Source organism: Perognathus longimembris, chromosome 4, assembly GCF_023159225.1.
Source record: "Perognathus longimembris pacificus isolate PPM17 chromosome 4, ASM2315922v1, whole genome shotgun sequence".
NCBI lineage: Eukaryota > Metazoa > Chordata > Mammalia > Rodentia > Heteromyidae > Perognathus > Perognathus longimembris.
The window spans coordinates 93762053-93776474 of NC_063164.1; positions in this window are offsets into that span (position 1 = coordinate 93762053).

A 14422-nucleotide genomic window follows, 5' to 3' on the forward strand; every position below is an offset into this window, starting at 1 on the left:
ATACACAAGACAAAGGGCACAGAAATCACTAACAGTGACAGAAGGGAATAAAACAAAGAAAAAAGGAAAGAAGAGAAAAAAAAACTTCAAACAGTATAATAAAAACTCTTACTTTCATAAGTAATGTAAGTATTTAAGTAAATACTTAAACTTGTATATTTAAGTAGTAATGATGCTTCAATAAGCATCATTTTATTTTATGCACATAGCTATTGAGCTCCTGTAACCATCTCTTAAAAATATCCTCCTTTTTTTCTCATTGTGGAAATGCTTAGAGTGCTATTTAATTAATCAGGCCCACATGTAATCATTTGTCTTTTACAATCCATTGGGTTTACTTGTAGATTTATAAGCACCTTCTAATGATTACAAATGAGGGAAACAAGCCTATGTTTCTGTGGGTCTGGATCACTTCACTTAGTATAATTTTTCCAAATCTTTCCATTTTCTTACGAATGGTACAATATCATAATTCTGATGGAAGAGTAGAATTCCATTGTGTATATATACCATATTTTCTTGATCCATCTGTCCACTGAGGGGCATTGGGGTTGATTCCATATCTTGGCTATGGAAAATAGTGCTGCAATGAACATGGTTGGTAGCCTTAGTGTAACATTGTTTGTGTTCTATTGGATAAATACCCAGGAGTGGGACTGCTGGATCATAGGTAAGCTCTATGTTTAGTCTTTTGAGGAACCTCCATACTGCTTTCCAGAGTGGTTGAACAAGTTTACATCCCACCAACAGTGTAGTAGCTATCCCTTTTGGCCACATTCCCACTGGGATCTGTTGTTATTAGTTTTCTTGATAATTTGCCTTTTTATTTAAAGTGCTGGTATTACAAGTGTAAATCAAAGACTCACATTTTAAAATGTCCACTTCTAGCTTTTTGTTTAATTAGTAGAGATAAGGGACATTCTAATTTGTCTGCCTAGGCTGGCTTCTAGCCATAATCTTCAGATGTCAGTCTCTGGAGAAGCTAGGATTACAAGCTTGAGCCACTAGCTCTTGGCTCGTAGCCTCAATTTATAATAACCTATGCTCAAAAGACCAAGCAGCGTCCTGGAAGAACCACAATATCTGCCATGAATGTTGCTCTTAAAGGCCTAATTACCTATCACTAGATCATAACTCATAGGGACAGAAAAAGAGAGATGTGGATGGAGAGAGTTTAAAGGAGAGGGAAAATATGTGTGTGTATATGAGTGTGGGGGGGGGGGGAAGAGAGGGAGAGAGTTCCCTACATCTTTTTGTTTCTTTTTGGCCCCTGGCTGAATGTATTTTGCCCACCCACAGAGGGCAAATCTTTCCCACTCAGTACACTGACTTGCATGCTTGTCGTTTCTACAAATACTCTGAGTGAAATAGTTGGGCTAATTAAATGATTTTCTTAAAAGCAATTTCTTAAAAGCAAACACACCTAGATATCAGCAAAAGAATGGACTCATTTTCTACAGAAACACTGAGAATGTTTGGGATGCTTTCTGAGAATATCTTCATCCAGTCAAGTTCAGTATAAATCAACCATTGTACACGCGATGAAAAATTAATCCAGTCTTTCTTTCTGACCTCCTCCCAGAAATTAAAATTATTACGCTAGGCCCTTTGCCACAGATTGTGCAGACCACCAAAACATGGACACAGAAATTTACATGTTGTGAGATGGGGATATAGTTCAGTGGTAGAACACTGGCTCACCATGTATCAGGCCTTGGGTTCCATCTCTAACATGGAAAAACAAAACTCCAGAAAATTACACTTAGTAAATAAAAATCATAGTTAAGGATAATAATAAATTCAACAACATACTCTAGAGGCAGCTCCTCCTAGCTAAAAACCCATGACAGTAGAGAAGCAATACCAGCAGCAGAAGCCTGATAAGTGCAGCCATGACATTATGGTGATTGCTGGTTTTAGTCCTGTTGGTTGGAGTGCTTTCATTGGTTTACAACTCAAAGGATAAAACTAAAATGGAAGTAGTGTTGTGTCTCTACATGATAGAGCCACTAGCCTTGAGCTGAAGAGCTCAGGGATAGCATCCAAGTCCCGAGTTCAAAGCCCACAACAACAACAAACAAACAAGAAAAAAAACAAACCCAAAAAACTAAAATGGCCATTATTTCAAGCAAATATGGGAAATGCTGAGTTCAACATGCCATCAGTATTGACTAATACAAGCCCTATAACAAAAGACCTCACCAGCTTTCCCAACACCAACTAAACCAACCCCTGAGGCAAAGGGCACACAATAATTGAGGTGATTACAGTGTTTATTTATAGACTAATTAGTGCTGGAGCTCCACTCTCATCCATTAGTATTTTAATTGTAAAACAACTTGATGCCCAGTTAATAATCCGTACTATATATGAATCCATATGATTTAAAATTGAACAGAACACCTATTATGACTAGCAAAATCTTGGATTACTGGAAACTTTTAGGTTTCACTGTCTTAAATAGGGATATTAATTTCACCATTTTGGCTCTTCTGCTTTAGACCATTATGATAGCATGATGGCTGCTGACATCACCTCTGCTAGCTGTGCAGCCAGAAGTACCATTCACTTAAAAGATAAATGTAATTTGCACAAAGAGTTTAGTCTTACTTTATACCATTGACAACTCTACATCAACACCCAGATTGATTCAAGTGGGTATCTACTTTCAAAGGATGCTCCAGTCTCACATTCTAGAAGACACTATCCCAGTCCTTGTCATTTGTTTTCTTGAGCCAGTCTTGGGCTTGAACTCAGGGCCTGGGCACTGTCCCTGAGATTTTTTTTGTTCAAAGATAATACTCTACCACTTGTTCCATGGCTCCATTTCCAGCTAGTTAGTTTCCAGTTAGTTTGAGATAAGTGTCTCATGGACTTTCCTGCCTGGGTGCTGGCATTAAACCTCCATCCTCAGAGCTCAGCCCCCTGAGTAGCTAGAATTACAGATATGAGCCACCAGCACCTAGCTGTTCTCATTTTTGTTGTTTTTAACCTGAAATCATTCACATGGTCATACCTAGGAAGAGAGGCTGGGGAAAGATTTAACTGTGTGATAAATGGATGGGACAAGAAATAAGACTTTTCATTTTTACAGAATGTATCTAAGGGCTAATTTGATGACAGCCAGTTTTCTTACTTGCACACAACTCATCTAATAATTTTTTTTGCCAGTACTGGGACTTGGGACTCAGGGCCTGAATATGTCCCTGGCTTCTTTTTGCTCAAGGCTACCACGCTACCTCTTGAGCCACCGCGCCACTTCAGGCTTTTCCCGTTTATGTGGTGCTAAGGAATCGAACCCAAGGCTTCATGCATGCTAGGCAAGAACTCTACCACTAAACCACATTCCCAGCCCCTCTAATAATAATTTTTAAGGACTTAAAATTTCATTCCAGAAATGAATCCCAGGGAATGGTTTGTGGGGAAAAAGGCAAGTATATCATAGGCAGGATAGCATAGCATTATCACCTCTTTGAAATGTGAATTCATTCCAAGGACAGATATGAAAGTTGTGAAATATTGAAATAAGAAAAATAAGAGATATAACAAGTATGCATAGTAATGCTTAGTTATAGGTCACCATTAGCTGCATCCGTTAGTCACTATAACAGATATTCTTACATCTATGACTGTGTTACTATCATTCAGCATGGTCATGTAGGTTGGGGCTGGGCTCAGGAATTTGAATTTTCAATAAGTTCTAATGTGATATTGGAATGCAAATTAATAGCCTAAAATGCTTAAGAAAAATGTTTGCTACATCCAGAAATTTTTCTATCCAGAAAGAAGCTTTTAAAAGATGTAAATCTCAGATGTTTACTAATCTGGGAGGGTCCTCAACAACAAGATTTTCTCAACTCTAGTGTGCAAGCAATTTGGAAATTGACAGATCTCAAAATTTACAAAAATAGCATATGATCCTCATCATCCTGGAGCTGGAGATGAGCCCAGAGGAATATGTATTCCACTTAAAGAAACACCAAAGCATGCACTGACTGATCAGGCTTATAATACTAGCTACTCAGCAGGCTGAGATGGGAAAACTCATGTTGTAGAGCTAGCCTGGGAAGACAAATTTACCAGACTCTTATTGCTAATTGACAAGACAGAGCTAGAAATTGAGACATGGCTACAAGTGTAGAGTGCTACCTTGTAGTGCAAAAAGCTGAGTGAGAACATAAGGCTCTGAATTCAAACCTATTTTCCATCAAAATAATAAAGTCATGTCAAAAAGCTTGTGGAAAGTCACTTCAGAAAACGCACTGTCTGGAACTAAACTCATTCAGGAGGTTATCTAAACTGATTTAAGTCACTACTTTTCTCTTAAATCACCTATTTTCTTCCAGGGGGATGTAAATGGTTATACATTTGCACTGGATTATACATACACAGTAGTCACAAGGACAAAAAACATACAGACTAGAAGTGTGGGAAAGTTTTCTAGCCATTTCATACTTTTCATCTGGCCAGTGAATTAAGGATTGAAACAGCAAAACTGCTAGATAGGCTGGCACAGATAGATGGACAGGTAGACCTGGGCCAAGAAAGCCCCTCCTAGGGCGAGCCAGCAAGTGGTGTGTACCAGAGCCATAAAGGAAGGGATAGGGGCAGGGGGCTGAGAAGGTGTTATCTGGGACCATGAGGGCACACCACAAAAGGTGGTTGCTTCATCACAACCTACCTTTCTTGGTTTCCTGCTTGTCTATAAGGAAGGACAAAAGCCTCTCCAAAATTAAGCAAACCCTTTCTTCTCCTTTGCTGCTTCTCAGTTAAGGAGACGGCTTCCTGAGACACTTGTTTTCCCTGCCACAGCCCCATTATACCAAAGTGCTTGTGCTCTCCTCAGCCTAGCTGGAGCCACACGTGTGATACTCTTATCCACTTATCCATGGCCTCTTCTCTCTCAGCCAACAGGAAAAAGGTGTGCTCACTGGTCTGGATGCCAAATAAAAAGCCACCTGACAGCCTGTGCGTGTAGAATGTCACAGCTGCATCTGCCAATAATAGATCCTTAGGTAGCTCCTCCTGGAGGACTTCTGGTAAAATTCCAGAATGCCTTGGTTACCATAGAGTGGCCACTCCCCAGGATATATTATTACCAGTGACGACAGTGATATATCTCTGGCAGAACCAAGACACAGTAAAGGCTAACCCCTGCTGGTTCCTACTCACCAGTGCACAGTTGGCACATCCTAACACCATGGCAGCCTTCCACTCGACCTTCCTGTGAATTCCCTTTTGTCTAGCATTCCTGTGTTGCAGACCTCCTGTTCTTTGGCCAGAACTTGTCTTATTAACCTCCAACACACCCACCTCCTTGCCTTTTATTTTGTGAGAAAACAAAAGGAGTGTTGTACCCTCTCAGGGACAAGTCCCCCAAGCCTGAGTGCACATGGCTCCCAGGATGAATGCACACTCACCCGCTGGAGGGGAACCTTCCACCAGAGGCACACTTTCACCATCACAGAGTTGTCCCCGCAGTAGCTCTGCACTGACTGCATATTATTTGCCTTCTAGGTTTATTGCCATCCACATGCCAACTTCACCTATCTTAGAAATGAATTCAACGTTTGGCTTGACCATAGGTCATCTCTAGCAGTATTTCAAAAATTTCATCCTGTGGGCTGGGGATATGGCCTAGTGGCAAGAGTGCTTGCCTCATATACATGAGGCCCTGGGTTCAATTCCCCAGCACCACATATACAGAAAATGGCCAGAAGTGGCGCTGTGGCTCAAGTGGCAGAGTGCTAGCCTTGAGCAAAAAGAAGCCCGGGACAGTGCTCAGGCCCTGAGTCCAAGCCCCAGGACTGGCCAAAAAAACAAAACAACAACAAAAAACAACAACATCAAAATTTTCATCCTTCTCACATGCAGGACTTAGTTTCCTATGCTACTATCCCTATGACCTCTGCTTTCTAGTGTGTGTGTGTGTGTGTGTGTGTGTGTGCGCGCGCGTGCACATGTGCATTCATGCATGCATGCACTGGGCCTGGAGCATGAACCCAGGGCCTGCCTGGATGCTGTCCCTGAGCTTTTTCACTCAAGGCTAGTACTCCAGCACTTGAGCCACAATTCCACATCTGACTTTGTTGGTTGTTATTTGAAGATAAGAGTCTCACAGACATTCCTGCCCAAGCTGGCTTTGAACTGCAGTCCTCCAAATTCAGCATCCTGAGTAACTAGGATTGCAGGTGTGAACCATGGTACCTGGCTTCTGCTCTGTTTTTGAGGGACCATTCCCAGCTGCACTCCTGACCTCCCTCCTCAGAGCCTGGAGGCTTCTTCATGGAGAACCAACTCATAATGTGCATTTACCTCAGCATAAGCACCCTTAGAATGAAATGAAGATGAATTTCAGTCAGGGTAGAAAACAAAGTCAATAGGGAAAATAAAGTAAGTACTAGTAAACGCTATTTGCCTCTAATCACCAAATCTCTCACCAGTTATAGAGAAAAAAGAAAAAAAAACAGCAACTTTAAAAAATCAACCATGTAAATGACTATGAGCTTTTCATCACAAGAGGTGCCTGTCTAGAAGTTGCACAAAAATTTTGGATTTTGAAAGCAAATAACTGTTTACCTAGACATCTGTAGACATTGGAAATATCCTTAAGTGTGAAGGAGAGATGGAGATAAACTGTTTGAATTTGCTGTCAGCAGATTCCCCTTCAAATAGCCCAAAGAGGGGACTGGGAATACAGCCTAGTGATAGAGCACTTACCTAGAATGCATGAAGCCCTGGATTCCATTCCTTAGTACCACATAAACAGAAAAGGCCAGAAGTGGCACTGTGACTCAAATGGTAGAGTGCTAGACTTGAGCAAAAGAAGCCAGAGACAGTGCTCAGGCCCTGAGTTCAAGCTCCAGGACCCACCCCCTCCCCAAAAGAGTTGACTAACTTTTAGAGGACCCATTTCCATATACTCACTTTCAGAAGTTAAACTTGCTCAGGAAGCTCATCTAAATCTTTGTAAATCACTACTATTTCCTCTCACCTATTTTCACATGAGTCTGTGACTAGTGGATTTTACAAGTTCAAAACACCATTGCTTCTATACCTCACATGTGTAACACTGATAGAAAAACATACCAAGGGAGCTTGCCTCGAAAAACATACCAAGTCCCTGACCTCCACATTTTATAAATGACTTTTAGAGTGAAATTTTCAGATTTACTAGAGACAGCATATGTGAGTGTATTTGTCAGTCATGGCACACTGAGGTGACCACATGTTCCCCAGGCTATGACATAGAAGGCCCTATAGTGTTGGGGTCTGCCTGAGAACCTCTCAGGTCAGCGAAGGAGCCCTGGGCTTGGCTTATCACCCCATCCAATTCCACAGGCTATAATAAAGTGCACCATTCAGTACCTGGGAATATTCCTAACGAACCTCATGAGGAGTTGCTGGATGTGAATAGCCAGAGGCCAGGTGCAGGCCTGGGACAGGGAAAGCAAGTCTCCTGCTGAGCCCTGAGTTCTGAGCTCTAGCACCAGCACCATGTTCTACCTTTAACTAGAAACTTGTTCATTTAAAGTAAGGCAGTTTTTAAGCCCCTCCAAGCCCAATAAACCTATTAGGAAATAGGCAAAAGAGCTAATGAGAGACTTCACAAGAGAAGATATAAAAATGGCAAAGAAACACATGAGGAAATGCTCAACATCCCTGCTAGTAAAGGAAATGCAAATAAAAACAACCCTGAGATACCACCTCACCCCAGTTAGAATGGCTTATACTCTGAACTCAGGCAACAACAAATGATGGAGGGGGTGCGGGGAAAGAGGAACCCTTCTCCATTGTTGGTGGGAGTGCAAATTAGTACAACCACTTTGGAGAACAGTATGGAGGTTTCTCAAAAAGCTCAATATAGGGGCTGGGGATAAGGCCTAGTGGCAAGAGTACTTGCCTTGTATGCATGAGGCCCTGGGTTTGATTCCCCAGCACCACATATACAGAAAATGGCCAGAAGTGGCTCTGTGGCTCAAGTGGCAGAGTGCTAGCCTTGAGCAAGAAGAAGCCAGGGACAGTGCTCAGGCCCTGAGTACAAGCCCCAGGACTGGCCAAAAAAAAAAAAAAGCTCAATATAGACCTACCCTATGACCCAGCCATACCACTCCTAGGCATCTACGCTAAACAGCAAAACCCAAGATATCAAAAAGACATTTGTACTTCCATGTTTATCGCAGCACAATTCACAATAGCCAAAATATGGAAACAACCCAGATGCCCCTCCACAGATGAATGGATCCAAAAAATATGGTACTTATACACAATGGAATACTACATAGCGATTAGGAATGGTGAAATATTGTTGTTCGCAGGGAAATGGTCAGAACTGGAACAAATAATGTTGAGCGAGACAAGCCTAGAACACAGAAAACAAAGGGGCATGATCTCCCTGATATATGACTGTTAACAAAGGGAGACGGAGAGACAGTAGAGACCAAGTCTGTGAATACTGTATATGTTCTTGATACATTGTATATTGTATATATGTCTACCTGACCTAGACAAGGGATAGAAAAACAGGTCTTAAGATATCACAAGAAATGTACACACTGCCCTACTATGTAACTGTACCCTTTTTGCACAACACCTTGTAAAAAAATCTATGTTCAATTAATAAACAAATAAAAAAAAGAACAATATTAAGTAAAAAAAAAAGATGTAGGGTATAGTGTAAATGATGTCTTCGCTACTAGAAGACAAAAACTTGTAAATAAAATTATGCCAAAATAATATAGGGCTATGGAGAGGTTTCACGGAGATTTATTCTTAGATGATAGGAATGATAATATTTATAAGTAAATATTTTCATTTTATAAAATAATATTTATAAATGAATACTTTCATTTATTTCAGCTAAGAATAATTCTAAGGTCTTGTTCTAGACACTGCAATAGAATGTGTTGTCACACCTAGAATGGTGAAAGGAGGACCAGATTGTAGAAGAGAATAAATGCACTCTAGTAGATTCTTATTGTATAATGAAAGTATTAAAGCTAAACATTGAAAAAAACTTGAAGACAATAAAACTCTCTCTAATAAAAAAAAAAGTAAGGCAGTTTTGACTGTAGGAATTTGTCATTTTGCTATTTTTACAAAACAAAATTGATTGAAGCAAGTCTTGATTTTACAAAGATAAGGTGTTGTTGGTGATTCAGCTTGGCATTGAGGGGGAGAGGGCGATCCCTACATGCTGCCTTTCCTCCCGCCCTGGGGCTGTGTGGAAGATAGCCACACCTACCCCCTTCTGAACCGGGAGAGGGAGTTAGACCAGCCCCACTTCTCGTCTGTGAGCATGTGTGCCACCTTGGCGCTGGCCGTACCCAGGGGGATGGGGACCCTATGGGACGTGATGTTAACCTTGGAAGAGGTCCTAGAGTGTCGCTCTTGGAGCGCCTAGCTCACGGCCCTCTCCCCCTCAATGCCAAGCTGAATCCCCAACAAGGTGTCATTTGCTATTAGTAAAGAGTAAAGAGAATAAATACAGTTAAGGTAACTCTACATCGTAAAAAGAGTCTAGTTCCTATTAGTGGAGGCTATTGTAATACTTTAAAAAAAATTTTTGCCAGTCCTGATGCTTGAACACATATGGATGTTTCCTTATTGATGAGAGTTAATCATATTCAAATCAGTTCCTCATGTCATTCTCAAACACTGAATGTTTAAATGTATGTATATTGAATTCATGTACCTGTCTAATAAGAAAACATCATCATATATGTGAATTCTCTCAGACAATTGTTAATTGAAACACTCATATATTGATTAAATTTCCATTCTGATCTAGCCACTGTGTGCCCCCGGCTAGGAGCAGATAATGAATTTGAGAAATGTTCTTTATTTTCTATTATTTTTTAATTTCCTTTTCTTTTCTCCTTTCCCCTTTCCCTTTTCCTTTGTTTTCTTCTTTCCCCTTTTCCTGTCAGCATTCCCTTTCCCTCTCCCCCTTCTCTCTCTCCGTATGTATTTATATATGTGTGTATGTGTGTGTTTTGGTACTAAAGTTTGAACTCAGGGCCTGAAAATATACCCTAACTTGTTTAAGACTCAAACTTTATGGCTTTACCCCTTGAGCTACAGCTCCACTTTCAAGGTGTGTGTGTGTGTGTGTGTGTGTGTGTGTGTGTGTGTGTGTGTGTGTGTGTGTGTGTGTTTATTTGCAGGTTCAAGTCTCATGGACTTTCATGCCTGGACTGGCTTTGAATAATAATTATCAGATTTCAGACTTCTGAGTAGCTAGGATTATAGATAGGATCCACCAGAGCCCAACTTTGTTCTATTTTTATTAAAAGAATTTAACAAAAAAGACAAACTATTCTCATTCCACTAAACCAAGCCAATGTTTGTCCTGAAGTTCAACAGAATTAACTATAAAATAGATGGCTAGTCTTTCCCCTTAGGAATAAAAGAGATCTTTTTTGTCAGTTGTAGAACTTGAACTTGGTGTTGTTCCTAAGGTCTTTGTGCTCAAGGCTAGCACTCTACCAATTGAGACACAGCTCCACTTACAGTTTTTGAGTGCTTAATTGGAGATAAAAGTCTCACGGGGACTCTTCTGCCTGGGCTGGCTTTGAACTGCAACCCTTAGATCTCAGCCTCCTGAGTAGCTAGGATAACAGTGTGAGCCACCAGTGCTGGCCCAGATTTGTCTTCTTTTTTCTTCAGATTTATTTGATCAATTTTATTGTAAAGATGATGTACAGAGGGATCACAGGTACATAAGTCAGGTAATGAGTACATTTCTTTTTGAACAGTGTCACCTCTTTGCTCATTTTCTCCCAGTGTTCTCCTTCCTGAATCCCCTCCCCCACAAGTTGTGCAGTTTATTTTCAACATAGTGTCTAGTGAGTATCATTGATGAATTTGCTCACCCTTTGTCCCATCCTTTCTGTGCTCTCTCTATCCCTCCCCCAAAGAGATAAACTTACATACAAGAGATACACAAATAAAAAAACAGCAACAAGGGAGACAAAAAAAACCAAAAAGCAAAATAACATCAAACATCTCTTTTCCATTTCTTGGAGTTTATTTCAATAAACGTCTTCTTATATGATCACATGCACATAGCTATTAAGCCTTTGTGATCTTCTCCTAAGAATATCCTCATTTAGGGCTGGGGATACAGCCTAGTGGCAAGAGTGCCTGCCTCGGATACACGAGGCCCTAGGTTCGATTCCCCAGCACCACATATACAGAAAACGGCCAGAAGTGGCGCTGTGGCTCAAGTGGCAGAGTGCTAGCCTTGAGCAGGAAGAAGCCAGGGACAGTGCTCAGGCCCTGAGTCCAAGGCCCAGGACTGGCCAAAAAAAAAAAAAGAATATCCTCATTTAGTCTTGCTATGTGAATGTTTAGAGTCCTGTTTAATTTATCATGTCCAAGTGTAATTTTTTTTGTCTTTTACCACTCATCATGTTTACGTGTAGATTTATAGGCACATTCTAATTACTACAAATGAGGGAAACCATCCAACCCATGTGTTCCTTGGGTCTGGCTTCTCTTAAGATAATTTTTTCCCCAAGTCTTTCCATTTCCTTATGAATGGTGCAATATAATCCTTTCTGTTGGAAGTATAGAATCTATATCTATATATCTCTATATAAACCTTCTATGCTCCTGGATATACCCATAGATATATCCAGGTTTCCATTTCCTTACAGATTTTTTTCTTATGGAAGAAAAAAAGATTACCTCATTTGTGAAGGCTAGTGAAACCTAACATGAAAAAAGTGAGAGGAGGATTTCCAGGCAACTGTAAAGGAATGAATAAGGTAGAGAAAAGAAATAGGAACTGGATTAATGGACATAAAGCATACTGGGTCTTCATGTATAAAAATGTCACAAGCAAACTACACAATCTAATATGTGCAAATAAATATATAGAAATTAAAACAAAGATTGAGTAAGAAATGTACTCACTGCCTTACTATGAAACTATAAACCGTCTGTACATCACTTTGACAATAAATTAATTTAAAAAATAAAGATGGAGAATTTTCAAACTTCCAGGTGCATTTTAGATAACCAAATCATCTACATGTGCAAATGTTGTGATCCTACATTGTTTTAAACTGGAATCCAGCACTCATGACTTCTTATTCTGAGAAATATCACAAAATAAGCAGCCAAAATGTTTTATAATGTTTCAATAAGATGATTTCAGTTAAAAGAAAACTGAGCAAAATATATTTTTATTCTAACTTGATATTTAGTGTAGGGAGCCGACAGCAAAGTTCATCCTGACACCTGGCTATGTTGTTATCTCAAGGATCGTGCAAGGACATGGCTTACTTAAAAGACAGCACTAATCGGAGATGTTTTACTATGTCCACAAGAGTCTGTTTTATGTTAACCAACCTTATCTTGTCTTTACTGCAAGCTGGTATTGCCAACTTCAAAGCATTTTTGTTTTCTTGAACTTTAGTAACCCTATGCTATTCCTTGGTTTCTAAACTGCATATAAGCTGGAAGTTAAGAATAAACGGGGCTGCAGTCTTGAGTTATGGTTTTGAGCTGCAGACCTCCCGAACCCCATCTTTTGTCTTTTGTCTTTTGTCTCTTGTCTTATATTTTCCTTTTTCTTTAATCCACGCCCCCTCAATCAGGATTCCCTGGCTGCCGACTGGCTCCGGCAATTTAGTAACAAATGGAAGTTACATTAAAATACAAATAAAACAATTCAGTACAACATGAGTAATGTGTTTCAGCTTAGAAGGTCTCTCTGAGATAGAGTTCCCAGAACATAGTCATGCTTTTTCATGATGGATGATAATTTGTGGTGGGTACTGTAAAGAGCCCTGACAGGAAAATGGAGGGAGCTGGCAGGGTAACTCCAGATTAAGGAACTCTTTGCAACATTCAAAAAAAAATACACACTTCCAATATCAAGATCCAGAAATACACCAATCTTGCCCAAAGGCTCCTCTATGTAGTGACACAGCATGGGGGACGTGGTAAAGATACTGTAATCAACATTGTTTTTCACATATAAGAGGAGAAATGCATCCTTGGGATCAGTTTTCATGGACTTACTTGTTACCTCACAATTCCTATAGATTCCCATTGCCCAGTCCAAAGAATCATTTAAGCTGAGCTCCCAGTAATCCTTCCCAGAGCAGAACACTTGGGCTCCTGAAACAGCAACATAGTTGATTCCATTGAAATCCAAAAATGAAGCTACAGGGGCATGGCCAAATATCTGTACATGGCCAAACATCATATCCCTCTCCTCAAATATTCAAAATCAATTTTGGAATTTATACAACATGTGAAAAACTGCCTTTCTAGTACAGCTTTGGTTAGAAAATTCAGATTCAAAGACTACCATCAAATCTGTGGAGAAACATACCTACCAAAGGGAGAGCAGTCCCAACAACTCTGAGATTTAAACCTTCTCATGACAACAGAAAATCTGGAGGCTTTTGCTGTGTCTACAGATTCAAAACAACAGATCCCACTTCCATTGCCATTTGACAAGGGAAAAGAAGATATGAATTAAAAGTACATAAACCTGATTACTTTATCAGGGACATAATGGTTTGGTGGGGGAAAAGAAGCCTTATTTAAGAGGATCACCAGTTCTGTGACAGCTTGGACCACTTATGGAGAACTTGTCTAAAAAGAGAGATTGAAAAGGGACAAAGTAAAGTGAAAGGGGCACTGATGGAGCTGACTAGTGTGATGCCAAGATGAGACTCATTCCCCCTTCATGCTGGTGTCTTTCTCCACCATTACAAAGAGAACTCAGACAAACTGTCTTTCACTGACTCTGAACCGTCTGCTTTACACAATTCTGGGCTGATACTGAATTATTCTGCTTCATGAGACAATTAGGATCTGCAGATTCCCCAACTTGCTTTATTATATCAACCTTGAGGTTGACTTCAGATGAGGCTGCTTCCTAGCATCACAATGGGAACAAACTCAGAATCAGACCTGCCAGCATCGTTCTGGAGTCTTTCTTTATACCCACTCTACCTCCCTTAGTCCCACATACATATCAAGTTAGTATTCACCTCACCAGATCTGCTTGTATTGTTTTGATTCATCGAAGTTGTAAATTGCTGTTTATGGACTACAGAGAATAAGAATATGCTATAAAGAGTCTACTGGGAAATAATTTCTCCTATATACCTAATCTGTGTAACTTTCAAATATCTATTTCAATTATTAGAGTTTCATTTGTAATTACAAGAAATAAAAGAAAAGTAAACTATCTATATGATTAAAATACTACAGTCAGTACACTAGTCTGAAAGTTTGTCAAATTTACACTAATGCTTTTGGCTTTACAAAATTTTAGCACACCTACATGAGTAGCTTTTAAAAAAATTACAAGTAACTTTATTTAAATAAAGACCAATCAATTTGCATAGAAAATGCTGATTTCTTGTTGACAGCTTTCTCTTTTAAAATTGAGATT